Source organism: Neopsephotus bourkii, unplaced genomic scaffold, assembly GCF_033783945.1.
Source record: "Neopsephotus bourkii isolate Nb327-2 ecotype Australia unplaced genomic scaffold, CSIRO-AGI_Nbou_v1 NB_620, whole genome shotgun sequence".
Lineage (NCBI taxonomy): Eukaryota > Metazoa > Chordata > Aves > Psittaciformes > Psittacidae > Neopsephotus > Neopsephotus bourkii.
Genome location: NW_026901120.1, coordinates 1,360,925 through 1,373,630, shown reverse-complemented (window position 1 = coordinate 1,373,630; position 12,706 = coordinate 1,360,925). Strand labels below are relative to the sequence as shown.

The 12,706-nt window shown below is 41.1% G+C and overlaps 1 protein-coding gene across 1 annotated transcript in view; it reads left to right on the top strand.

The window, feature by feature from the left end:
• The first annotated feature begins 11,071 nt into the window (after positions 1-11,071).
• The window catches only part of TRPC7 (transient receptor potential cation channel subfamily C member 7), a 76,088-nt gene continuing 74,453 nt past the window's right edge, over positions 11,072-12,706 (top strand). The window contains exon 1 of the mRNA XM_061352052.1: positions 11,072-11,229. The gene's annotated coding sequence lies outside the window, so the exon portion shown is untranslated. The remainder of the gene's footprint in view (positions 11,230-12,706) is intronic.

The window sequence follows — 12,706 nt, the reverse complement described above, 5'->3', positions numbered from 1 at the left end:
TTGTTCTCTTGTTTATTAGAAGATACCAGTATAAACTAATCTGTCTTCATTTGAAACTCTACTGATTCTCAGGGACTTTGTCACAAAACTTGCAATGATTCCAGACAAAGAGCAAACAAGCTTTGTAAAGACTGGGGAAATCTGACCTGCCTGCTTGTTTAAGTGATCATCAGAAAGAGGATTTTCATTTAATAATCCTTATTCCAGTCACCACCATGAAACTGTAACAATAGATAAATCATCATCAACTGTATTGATGTTATTCATTAAGCAAAGTACTTATTTGTTGCTGGTTGGGATGAAAGTAGAACAACAAGGTTTCCTGCTCATACAGTTAGTTGGGTCTCACTTTTCTAGATCTGAGTCAGCGTTTTTTCTGGCACAGCTTAAAAGAGTGATGAGTCATTGACCGTTGGCTTTAACAAGAAGGATTGAAAGCAGTTTGAGATTTAAAGTTCAGTGTCAGGACAGAGGAAGATTTAGGGTGAGATTATTATATTTCAGGGAAAAGCTTCTAAACTGATCTAAAGTTTTGGAACAAAAACCAAGGCACAGAAGAGCTGTCAGGCTTGATTTGGGTCAAGTAGACAACGGAAGAGTAGAGTGAATTACCTTGTGCCAAACCCCCTAAATATTGTGTTCTGGAGTTACAGAAGATTAAAGGTATGTCTGCATCTGGTGAATAAATTTGTTTCTAACATTAGGCAATTGTTAACTGTCCAAATGTAGGAACATTTTGCCGCATGGATGCATGCAGAACAATCATCTTGTGGCACACCTTCCGCCTGGGTATCACCTATTAGGGGTTTAGACAACTTATGAATAGTAGTTTATATCTCTACAAGTGGGATTTGTCCTTTTAGATGTCTGTAGCTATACCTGAAATATAGCCATCTGTATTAATTTCTTGCCAGGAGGAGACTGGGTATGTTGAGAACAGATTTGAGTCATCTAAAGAAAACATATCTCACCCCAGGAGTGCTTATTTCTTTCCTTTGACAGCAAAGATGGACTGTATTTCCAGCTAAGATTGTCATTACATCTCTGCTCTGTAAACCCCTGAAGTTAGGTAAGATGAATCTCACCCCTAGAAAGAAAGTAGAGATTTACTCTCTGGCAGACAGCTTCTCATGCAGAAAGAAATGGTGGAAAGGCAAAGCTCAAGCTGAATTGTGAGGGGTGAATGGAAGCTCCTTTCAGCATGGTGGAGAATGCAGGATGACCTGTTGTGGGTAATTCATGGAGGATCTCAGTTAATGGAGCTGCAGCTTAATTAAACCTCATCATTCATAGCTTGCCTGGCTTGTTTGTCTTGAACAGTAAGTGGAGGAGGGAGGTAAAATAATACAAACTCTAACAAGTAAGTGGTCTATTCACATAGTGAGTGTGAACTTTGCAGTGGTACCATCAGCAGTGACGTCAGGCTGGGGACAAAAGGGGGTTTCCTACCATGGTTTCAGTTTGCAAAGAATGGGAATAGCCTGGTCAGGAGTGCATTAATTTGTAAGCACAAAGAAAAGAGACAAAATAGGCTAAAAACACTGACTGAAATTGTAAGTATTTCCATTCCAAAAGTCTGGACAGGAAAACCAATACACAGAGTCAGGCTGTCATCTGCCTGATCTGTGGTTGAGTCAGAGGAATTGTCTTCTATTTTTTGCTGCTCCTACCACATCTGCATCCCTCCACTAACCTACTTGTTTTGTCCTGTACCTGATCTCTGAGTCCAAGCTGAATAGTGTAAGAAAGGAAAAGTAGAGACACAGAGAACACTGTTTCAGTGATCCCATCTTTTTCCCCAGATAAATATCTAGTTAAAAAGAAGAAAATATTCTCTTATCTATGTCCTTTAGCTGGTACCATTGCTTTCTAAAGTGCGAGTAAGGCTACATATAGTAGAGAGATTAAATAACCACAGATGTGTTCTGGAAAGAATTGCCATTTGGAGATGAGCACCTAACATTTTACATTGCCTTATGCTCAGCATGCAATGCACTGTAGTAATGATCCTTGAAAATTCTTTTACTGTCATAGTCAATCCTCTTTTGCTCAAAATATTTACTTAATTCTTACCTAACACCGACGGAGACAAAGTTACAGCTCAGTCACCTCACGCAGGATTAAATGCCACCACTGATTATTACACAGATTAAAAATCAGGCTTAGAAGCATGAAGTGTTTATCACAAAAGATATGATGTGAAATCCAGAATGTGAAAGGCCAAGATTTCAGCACTTTTTGAAAGGTATGTAATGTTTTTACCATTTTCTTGTGATAATGTGGCATGAATGGTCTGTCTCTGTTGTTAATAAATCTGATTTTTTTTGTATCCTTCCTTGCAAAATAGGAGAACGCCAGGTATAACTTTAAGTGAATTACAGCTGTACTTGACATGGTGGAATGAAAGAGGCCTATTTTCCCTTGACTCTCAAAGGTGGCAGTATCGACATTTTGTTTTTCTCCTGAAACAAAGCATGCAGTTTCAAGGATGCTCAAATGCTGGTGCCTTTAAAATAAAGTGCATTTCAAATGCTCTGAGGGAGTCATTCAAAAAACTCATTTTCCAGAATAGTAAACAGCAAGCAATATGTGCTCTAGGCACATGAAGAAAACACAGTACATCACGGATAGTTTAATGCATTTGAATAGAAACTTATTTGAAGTCAATTGGCATACACACTGATTTACTGCAATGCATACCCTGGCCTAGCAATATTGCTTGGATTACATTGGTCCCCTGTTGAACTGATGTTGAAGGAATCTGAAGAGTATTTAACCCGTTAATCCCCAGGTTGCTAAATAGATGCTGAGGCTATTTTGTCTTTGATTTGCTTGGGTACCAAGCAAGAACCCCAGTGATAATATCAGTGTGTAGGTGATCATGACTCTTTAGAACTGCAAAATTTGCCACCTAATATTCCTGAGTAAAGATGTGCGAAGCAGTTTCTGAACTGTTATGGTAAAGTTAAATAACTCCCTGTGCTGAATCTGACAATTCACAACTCTGACAGTACCCTGTGGCACATTGGAATATGTGCTTCAGGTTCATTCTGCACATTGCCGGTACTAAATCCATCACGAAACCATGAACAATAAGAAAGAAATAGAGATGGTAATATCAATACTTCAGGGCATGACACTGCTGGGTGCAGTCCTGGTTTGCAACAGGTAGGGGGAAAGATGCTCTGATTAAGGTTGCGACTTCTTAATCCGAATATCCTACTCATTATGAGCTGATAACTCCTATCTCTGATCTCACTTCATTTAGCAGGGACTGCACTGAGGGTGATAAAAGAGACCTTATATAATTTAAGTATCGAGTACAGTACAAAAGGAAAGAGAAGAGCTCTATCCCTTTCTTGTGTTTCTCTTATCCAAGACTGAGCAAAAAAAAGGCAGTAGCCAAACTAGAAATAGGTGCTTGAGAAAGGCAAGTAATTGTTAGCCTTGAAAAAGAGATCTGATGAGAATTTATTATCTGTAGTATTTCATTTACAGCACATAATAGAATTTAATGTTGGAAGCCAGGTATCTTGTATCTAACACTGATAACTATTTAAATTAGTCTCCAGATTAATATTTATATAACACCTTCATGCTGTGGGTGTTTTTCAGACAGATAGGAGGTTATCTTGCTGGACAAATAAACTTGTCCTTGGAAGAAAAAACAGACTTTGCTGAATAAGGGAATACACCCAGAAAGGTATTTATTACTGTAAATTGTCTCTCAGGGTGGTTTTTTTATCACTGAAAGTAAGGAATTCATTAGGTGCATCTGAAGCTCATGCTCTGGCTGTCATGGCATGGATATTCTTTAATAAAGTATGTCAGAAAGCCTAGCATTTGTCTGTTTTCTGCAGATAATTTTACTGACTATAGACAAAAGAAGATGCACAGATGCTTACCCTTTAGAGGGTAACCACTGTATGAAATAAATCCTCAGCCTTTGAGTCATCCCAAATACATTTCAATATATCTGATTGTTTCCTCACACTGCTACATTTTACTTAAGTATCTCAGATGTTTTGAAGCCATTTTTTCAACCAAAGAGTGAGATCCTCAGCCCCCCCCATCACCACTTTGGCACACTCATGATGAAGGTTTCCAGAAGGAAACACTCTCTGTTCACTCTATAATAACATGGATTAATCTTAATTTTCTCAAATTTGGAGAATATGTGCTCAGTTTGTCCTGGGATTTGTATAGAATATTAATTCCTGCTAAAAGCACTAATGTGTGGGCAAGTTCGTAGTGCTGGGGACAAAGCGAACTGATCTCTTTTTAGCGAGGATACTCAGAGCCCTCTCAGAAATACCCTGTATGTATTTCCCAGGAGCAGGAAATTCCCAAGCTCTGCTAGGATTCAAGCACAGGCAGGTTCCACTTTGGCATATAAGTTTACTACCATTATGTTCCTTTTTTGCAAGTATCAAATTGGGGAATGCTTTGAAATACTGATGACAGCAGGGCTTTTTGAGATTCTAGCACAGCAGTCACATTTCCTAGCACAACAATGATGACATTAGCACAGATTTTGTTAACAGGAGCTAAGACACACATGAAAAGTTGGTTCTTTTTGCTTTTGAGCTGCAAAAGCTGAGAAGGATGCTATGAGAAACTGTTATAACTTCTGGGGGAAGCCGATGATGCTAATGGAAGTGATGCTTTTCTTGTCTTCTGTTCTCACAGCATTCACATGTGAACTTGGTAATGCCAGTGTGGAAGGACATTGGCAGAGTCTCACCAGAAGGGCTGTGTTGTTTTATATTTTCTTCCTAAATCTTTTCTTTACTGAAAATGGAGAATAAGATGAGGGATCCACAGGTCCAAGCTGCATGCTGAGCACAGAATCATAGAACAGTTAGGGTTGGAAAGGACCTCAAGATCATTTAGTTCCAAACCCCTTGCTATAGGCAGGGATGCCTCACACTAAACCATGGCACCTAAGGCTCTGTCCAACCTGGCATTGAACACTGCCAGGGATGTAGCATTAACTGCTACTTTGGGCAACCTGTTCCAGTGACTCAATGTTATATGGAATATCCCTTCTTTTGTAGATTTTATTTTAAGGAAAGAAAATTAAAGATGGAAGCATTTGGGATGGAAGATCAAAGAAAGAAGGAAAAAATCAAATAAATACAGTGCCTGGAGCCTGTTGACTTCCTTCAACATACTGTGGACAAGGAATATACCAGTGGTTTTGTGAACCGAGCTGGCATCTTTGCTCATTTTACCTTTTGTTCTATCTGTGAGTAGACACATTCTGTCAAACACTTTGGAAAACGCATGGGATTTCTCCAGGCTAAATTTGGTGCACTTAATAAATCTTTCTGTCATCTGCTTTCAGTGGTGAGTCTGCCTACCCAAGATCTGAATCTTTTTACCTCCTTCTGTTCACTCTAGAGGCTGCTGAGGGGGACTGTAGACTCCTGTATGAAATTGTTAGTTATTTTGGGACTTTTCCTTCAGATAGAGAGATTGATGTGTGAATGAGCTGATCCTTCATCCTTGTCGCTCTCAAAGCCAAAAAAGGCTATTTTTTGGCTTTTTTTGGCCCTTGCTCTCAAATACTGCTGATCACACTGTGCTGTTTACAAGATTAACTGCTTTTAACTGGTTAGTGACAGTCCTGGAAAAGTTTTTAACTTTCTTGTTTCTGAAATACCTTAAATGGCTATTTCTGATTTATTTTATGGGAGGGTTTTTTTGAGATTAAAAGTTTAAGTATTGGTGGAAAGTTCACCTTCAGCTAGCTTGCTTTAGCTGATATCTTGAAGAGCACTGGCATCGCAGCAGCATCCATAAGAGGATGTGCTTTAGACAAGCTTGGTCCAGTGATTACACGGCTTACAATAATTCTCCAGAGAGGAAGAAAGGGTGAAGCCAAGTCAGATTCAGAGCGATATTTCCAGATGTCTTTCATGCCCAGGACACATAGCAGGATAATTTAGGACAGACAGGCTGCTAACTACAGAAGTTCACAGCATTGGTGCTAAAGTGTACCAGCTTACCTGTCACCAACGCAGTCTGAACCCTCTGTTTGCAAGTACTGACGTGAAAACTAAATGGAAACCCTGATTTCAAGAGCAAAGCTTTTTCATTTTGTACCCTGGGATACTATCTAGTGTTCTTCAGCATTAGGGTAAGATTGAACAAAGCATATCATTATCTGTCCCACACTGCGTAGGGCTTCCAGTGTACAAACGTTTAGGTGGAATATCTTCTTTTAGACAAACACAGTTAATCTTGCTTCTGTTTCTTGTCTTGAAACACTCAAAGAGATTTAAAAGTTAAAAATTTCCCCTGTGAAAGAGAGAAATTGGGAAGTGTGGCTGCAACTGAGCTCTTGGGATCTTGTCTCCGCAGAAAAGGCTCATCAGGACCACAGTGACCATAGGATGACTTGTGTCCTCTTGCTTTTTGGCCTCACTGATGATCCCTGTGGGAGTTCAGAGCTACTAAAAGGGACTGGACTGTATTCATCACCTAAGAGGAATCAAAACCACTGTCTTTTGAAAGGTCTAAGGCCAGTGCATATTTCTTGGGGACAAAAAAGTCAAAGGATGTCTTTGTGCTCATAATACGAATCAGAACTGAAAACAGTGTTGACATCACATTTTCCACTGAGTGGCCATTTCTTTAATTCTTATTTGAAAACCATATTATAACATTGATATTTTTCATTTTTCCACTGTCTGTCATATTTACAGATTACACTCAAGAGGCAGATAATGAAAGTAGGTATAAAGTATCTCACTATCATAGGAGCAAAAATATCTCTTTTGACCTATTATTGATGGCATGAAAAAAATCAGTTTGTAATCCTCTATTCTTGTTTTGCAGGAAAATAATCTCTGAAAAGAGAATATTCCATTATGATCTGATTCTTACATGGAATATCTAATTTTGTTTTATGACATTTTCCCCCTTTCAAATACTCAAAATATAGATATGATTTTTACACCAAACAACAACAAAAAAAAAACCTTCTTTTTCAGGGCTTTGCTTTCAGCTGTTCATCAAGTGCATAGATTCTCATGCAAATCAAGTAGTAATAAGTCTTTGTTGATTTTCCTGTATGTACAATGTTTTAGAGAAGAGTCTTATCAATAATCTTGTCCATGGGAATACTTGTAAGGAAATTAAACTATGGGAGAATCACGTGATTACTCTGAGTTCTCTCTATGGCAATCACACAATTGTATGCAATTTTGTACCTTGTGAATTTCTCTTCCCATAGGTGGTTGCTTCATTTCACAGAGTAATGGAAGATTTGGCTTTAACAGATGTAAAAGTTCTTAGAAATTAGGATAAAATCCTTTTCCCTTGAAATTTTGCCAATTTGCAATAGTGTTAACAGAGGAATGACAAAATGAACTGAACACTATTTAAAAAACCTAACAAGATCAGGGAGATAAATAAACTGATGAAACACAGAATTAACTGTATCTGGACACAAAATAAACCCTCACTTTTTTATATTGGAGGTAGATATTACACTATAGCTCCTCAGTTTCTTTATCTTCCTTCCTCAGGAAAAACTTCACTTGACTAAATCCCTCCAGATTTGTCCTGTTATATGATACTTCTGGAGGGAGTAATATTTGAGATATAGCAATTCACGACACACCAGTAGAAATGTTAAGCTTGAACAGTGTTGTGAGAGTAAGATATCTGCTCTGACTTTAAATGCAATTAGAGTGGGATCCAGAGAGAGGAAGTATCATGGGGAAAAACGACCATGGGGTTTGTAAGCAAATGTATTTGGGAAACATGCAGGAAGTGTTGCATAAAATCTGATTAGAAAAGACAGCAGAGGGAAGGCATTCAGAAGGGAAATGAGAAGAGTTCAAGGCTAAATTAGTATATGCCCAAGTGTAAGAGTGGCCATCTGGCAACTCCTCCCTAACCTGCACCCTCCGGGGAAAGGAAGCAATGGTGTACATGCAGAAAAGATAAGGAAAAATATCGAACACTTAAAGAAACAGAAATAGGATAAAATAAAATGGGAAGGCCCTAGAAAGCTTTGGTAAAGTTTGGGAAGAAGCAATAAAACTGGAGGAGAAGAGAAAGGGTAAGGGTTGCCAAGGTACTGGTAAGCATGTAGCCTTGCACAGACTTCTGTTCAGAAATCTTTACCAGAGGTGCAAGTCCATGTTTCCAGCTGCTGTTGTATGAAAAGAAAACGAAGGAAAAGGTGTAGTGATATCTGAGGTCTGCAGAGGTTCAGCACCCACTGTTGGGTGGGAAACAGCAGCAAAACCTCAAACACATGCACATGCATTTCTACAAGCAGCAAAGAATAGTCACCAGGTAATGGTTAACAGAGAATAAAGGACACTTGCTGCTGTTAAAATGAACATCAAAAAATGGAAGTACAGTGCTCTCTGCAGCCATATCTACCAAGATATGTATAGGAATACCATTGTGATGTGACCTTGACATGACCTAGTTCCAGCTTCTTAGAAGGAAATGAGTCTGTAATATAAGGTAGGGTCCAGGTTATGTTTATTAAATGAAAGAAACAGAATTTCTACTTTTCCAGTTAAAATTTCCCTAGCTTTTAACTTGTAAATTGTGTTTCCATATTTATAACTTTATAATGGGAATGAAGGTCTATAAGAAATTAAACACATTTATTTGTATTCCAGAGTTTCTTCTGATTCAAATGTTAACTGTCCAATTTATTAATAGAAGGTTTCTTTTTTGACATGTAAGGATCATTTACTTTTAATGGCAAAAAATTGCACCAGATCTGATTATCATATAAATTGTTCTTGAGATAAAATGGGTTAAAAGAAATAGGTGCTTGTCAGACCAGTCCTATTGCTGATGGTATCTTAAATCAGCCCATCACTTCTGCACCCCTGCTGCTTCTCTTACCTGAGGGATATCACTTATTTATGATCAAATCTATTTTTGTTTGGGGTAGACTGCTGCCAGTCTTAGTAAAGTTATCCTGAAGCACTTAGGTCAGTAAAAGAAGTAGTTAAAAGAGCAAAAAATGTCACCGAGTGAATAAAACCATCTCAAAGTTAATGGTTCACAGTGAGACAGAGAGTGAGCAATCAAAAATGTATTCTGCTTAGTATGTTTTCTAATAGGAGGACACTTCAGTAATTATTTTATCTTTTCCTGTGGAAGGATATTAGATGAGATTGTGCAGTAAATGGGGTTGCTATTCCTAAATACTCCTGTAAGCTGCCAGTCATTGCAACCAATAGCTCTTGAGAATGGGAAATTCATGAGATGGTCAAAGTAACATAAAGATGCAATGCAATAGTTTGCCTTTGGCCCCTGGGTCTAACTTGGTTCAGGTGGGGACCATTCCAGAAAGAATTAGAAATACATGCTGTATGTGTTTTAATTATCTTCTTGAATTTTTAAAGATTATGCAACACAGGCCTATGTGCTAACATCTATCTTCAATATTTTGGTGGCATATGGGTAACTCTCTGAAACATCAGACCTGAGCTAACAAAAGTAGAACTTTACATTCATTTTAAGGCCTTCTCATCCAATTCTCTTTCTGCAATGTCTCTGTGGATATGATAATATTTGAGGATAATGAGTATTGAGCTCATAAGAACTCAGAAGCTTTCAAAATTTCAAACCTTGACTGGAATTTGAAGTCTCCATGTTTCATTCATTCAGTGTCATGACATGACTCTACAATTCTATGACTTCTAAAACTGCCTAATTGTTTCTATGCAGAGAAATTGTTCCTGCAGAAAAACGCGTGCTTGGTTGGTTTTGGTCAGATGCAACGTTTACTATGTGTTTTGTCTAGTTTTAAAGATACAGATGAGATGAAGTAAATAACTTGGTTCTTTCATACCAGAGTTGTTCTTGCCCCAGTTAAATAAGAACATTTTTGGTAGAAGGTGCAATAGTGCAGATAGTTGATGATGTGCAGGAAGAAAAAACACTAAGTTTTCTGTAATCTTTTAGTCAATAAGACTTCAATCAGAAGGGGATTGTATAATATTAGAAGTAGATTCCTCAGCAAAGTCTTTTCATGTGAAACTCTTGCAATAGCAAAATGCAAAGCTAATCAAGATGAAAGGCAACTTGTAGAAGTTCAGAACCTTGTGATAAATGCCTTTTAAGTGAGCCAGGTGCAAGATTTCTTGGTTCTGTAGCTGTTTCCACTAATTCTGAGACGTGCCTTACCAGAAACCTACAACAGTACATTGGATATTTTTAATGTGCTTTGATAATAACTGACTGTGGACTTCCTCAGTCCCTTTTCCCCCTCCCTTTTGCTCTTCACATGTGTTAATCTGACATGCTCAGTTGCAGTTATGAGTGTTGTCAGTATTTTATTAGCTGCAGATTTATGGAGCTGGTAGGCTGTTGATTATTGAGATTATTAAGCAGATTCTGATAGCTCTGAGTGCTAGACATTGCTGGAGCTTCAGTATTTTTCTTTAGAATGAAAGATGTGTATAGAAATATAAGTGGTGGATATTTTTCAGTGGAGTTAGAACTCAGAAGGATCAGGTGTCGTCACTGCAGCTGTACAGACACATGGATTAACACAGTGCATGGATTCCATACCTGAGTATTTTTCAGGATACATGGGGGTGAAAGACTGCCTATGTTTAGTCAAATCACTCACATGTTCAACCCCAAAAGGAATATTTTTCACATAACCTGGCAATACTATGAATAAAATAAATGAAAAAATACAGGTTTTGTCAGATCTTCACTTCCCAGCTACCCAATTAAAAAGTATTCCCAAGCCTTAGAAAGGAAATGTAAATAAATACTTCGAATGCAAGAGCTCACAATTGTGAGTACAGTTCAGGCTGGTGAAGACAATTTATTTGCCTGGAGATTGGGGGGGGGGGGGGGAAGCCCTACACCAGCTGTCTTTAGGTATTTCTGAAAGGTACGGTCTAGGATGCTCTTGTGCTGCTACAGAAACCCCACCAAGCTCTTAGTGGTCGGTGCCTGTGCCCATCATTTCCCTCAGGTGTTTCCTTCAATTAACATCTTTTACAGATTGGAGACTGTAAATTGATGAAAAATTGTTCCGTGTTCCTCTTGTTCCGTGCCCTCGCTTCACCCGCTGCTGTGACGGAGTGGGAGAGGGAGAACTTGGGGGCAAATCAACATCCTGCCATCCTCTCGCGTGTGCTGCTCATAGAGCCCTGCACTGCCTCCCACCGTCACCTCTCCAAGCGCAAGGTTTCCTCCAGGCTTCAACTCCCGGAGACACGCCAGGTGAGGCGGACTGGCGGTGTTCGTAATTGCAGTGGGGTGAGGTGGGGATCCCTGTGTCCAGGTAAGGAGGAGCAGATGGTATGCGGGTGCACGGATAGGGAAGGACAGGGAAGGTCATGGGCTTGGGGAGCCCTGTGTGGCTGGAGCTGTGTGGGAGGCGGTGGGAGCATCTCGGGGGCTCCGGGGAGAGGTCCTGCGAAGAATACCTGCTCTTACCGCACGGGATAGAGTGCAGGAGGGTGCACCGGCGCTCCCGGGTGCAGTTTGAAGTTGTTCCGGCTGCTTTCCTCTGCCGAGCAAGGGAGCGGGACTGATTGCACGGGCTGATTATTTCGCGTGCTGGTTTCATTCCCCCTCCCTCCACTCCCACCGCACACACGTACAGACCCCTCTTCGGCCACCCGCGAAGGGACAAGCTCTCCTAGGGAAGGCAGATCTCAACCTGGGCACGGCAGAGGGGGAGAAGCGGCAATAACCACTCCCAGCGGAGGGGCGGCACAGCCGGATGAGGCAGGCGTGCGACGTGTGAGGGGGGGGAGCCCCCGACGGAGCCCCCCTCCCCAGTGGGCAGCCTGCGGGCAGCCCTGCCCTCTCCAGGAAGGCTCTCTGTCGCCTCTCCTGCTCTGGGGCAGCCCCTGGGAGGGCGCAAGGGCACTCGCCCACCTCCGGGGGCTCGCCGAAAAGAACCCCTTCAATTCCACGCCTACAGGAGGACAGCGGAGTAGGAAGAGGGGAAGGGAAGACGGGAGGACAACGCAACTCACATGCCAACCCGCATCAGGCTCTTAATCCAGGAAGAGAATCCCGAGCGCTCCAGCGGAGCTCTGCCCAGCGGCACCGAGGGGATAAGGATGAAACACCGCCTCGGCAGTGCTGAGCGGCGGTTCAGCACCGGGGACAGTGACAGCGCCATAGGGGTGCGCGCCCGCGGAGCGCCCGCGCCCTTGGAGTGAAGCGGACCTGGCCCCGATGCGCACATGTAAGACCGGCGGGCAGCCGCGGGGCTCTGCTTCTTTCAGAGCAGGCTCTTCTGTCAGGTCCTCCGAGAAGTGCCCTGGCTCTAATGCCACTCCCTAGTTATGCACTGAGAAGTTTCGTTGGGGTTAGAGGTGTCTCGGTGTGACTCGATCTCCTACAAGCTTCAGTATGGGCTGGTGGGAGTGAGGTGGGTGGCTGCGTGTGAAATTGGTTTGGCTTTCGACCCTTGGAATTTGTGCAAGCATGCTCGGTCTCAGTGTACCTTGAAGGGATTGTTTGTTAGCAGCCACATGGTTTGGAGTCACGTTGTTGTCTTCTCTTGTATCTGGGTGAATGCTTAAAGGTTTGGGGGTCTTTTTGTTCCTGAAAACAGCGTGGCCAAGATGAAATGAGATAAAACAAGTGGTATAAATACAGGACACTGTATCGTGCTTGTTGCAGCTTGCTGGGTCTAACAGTCGTCAGGAGTGCTTCCCTCCAAGTTTTTTCTTGTCTTGAA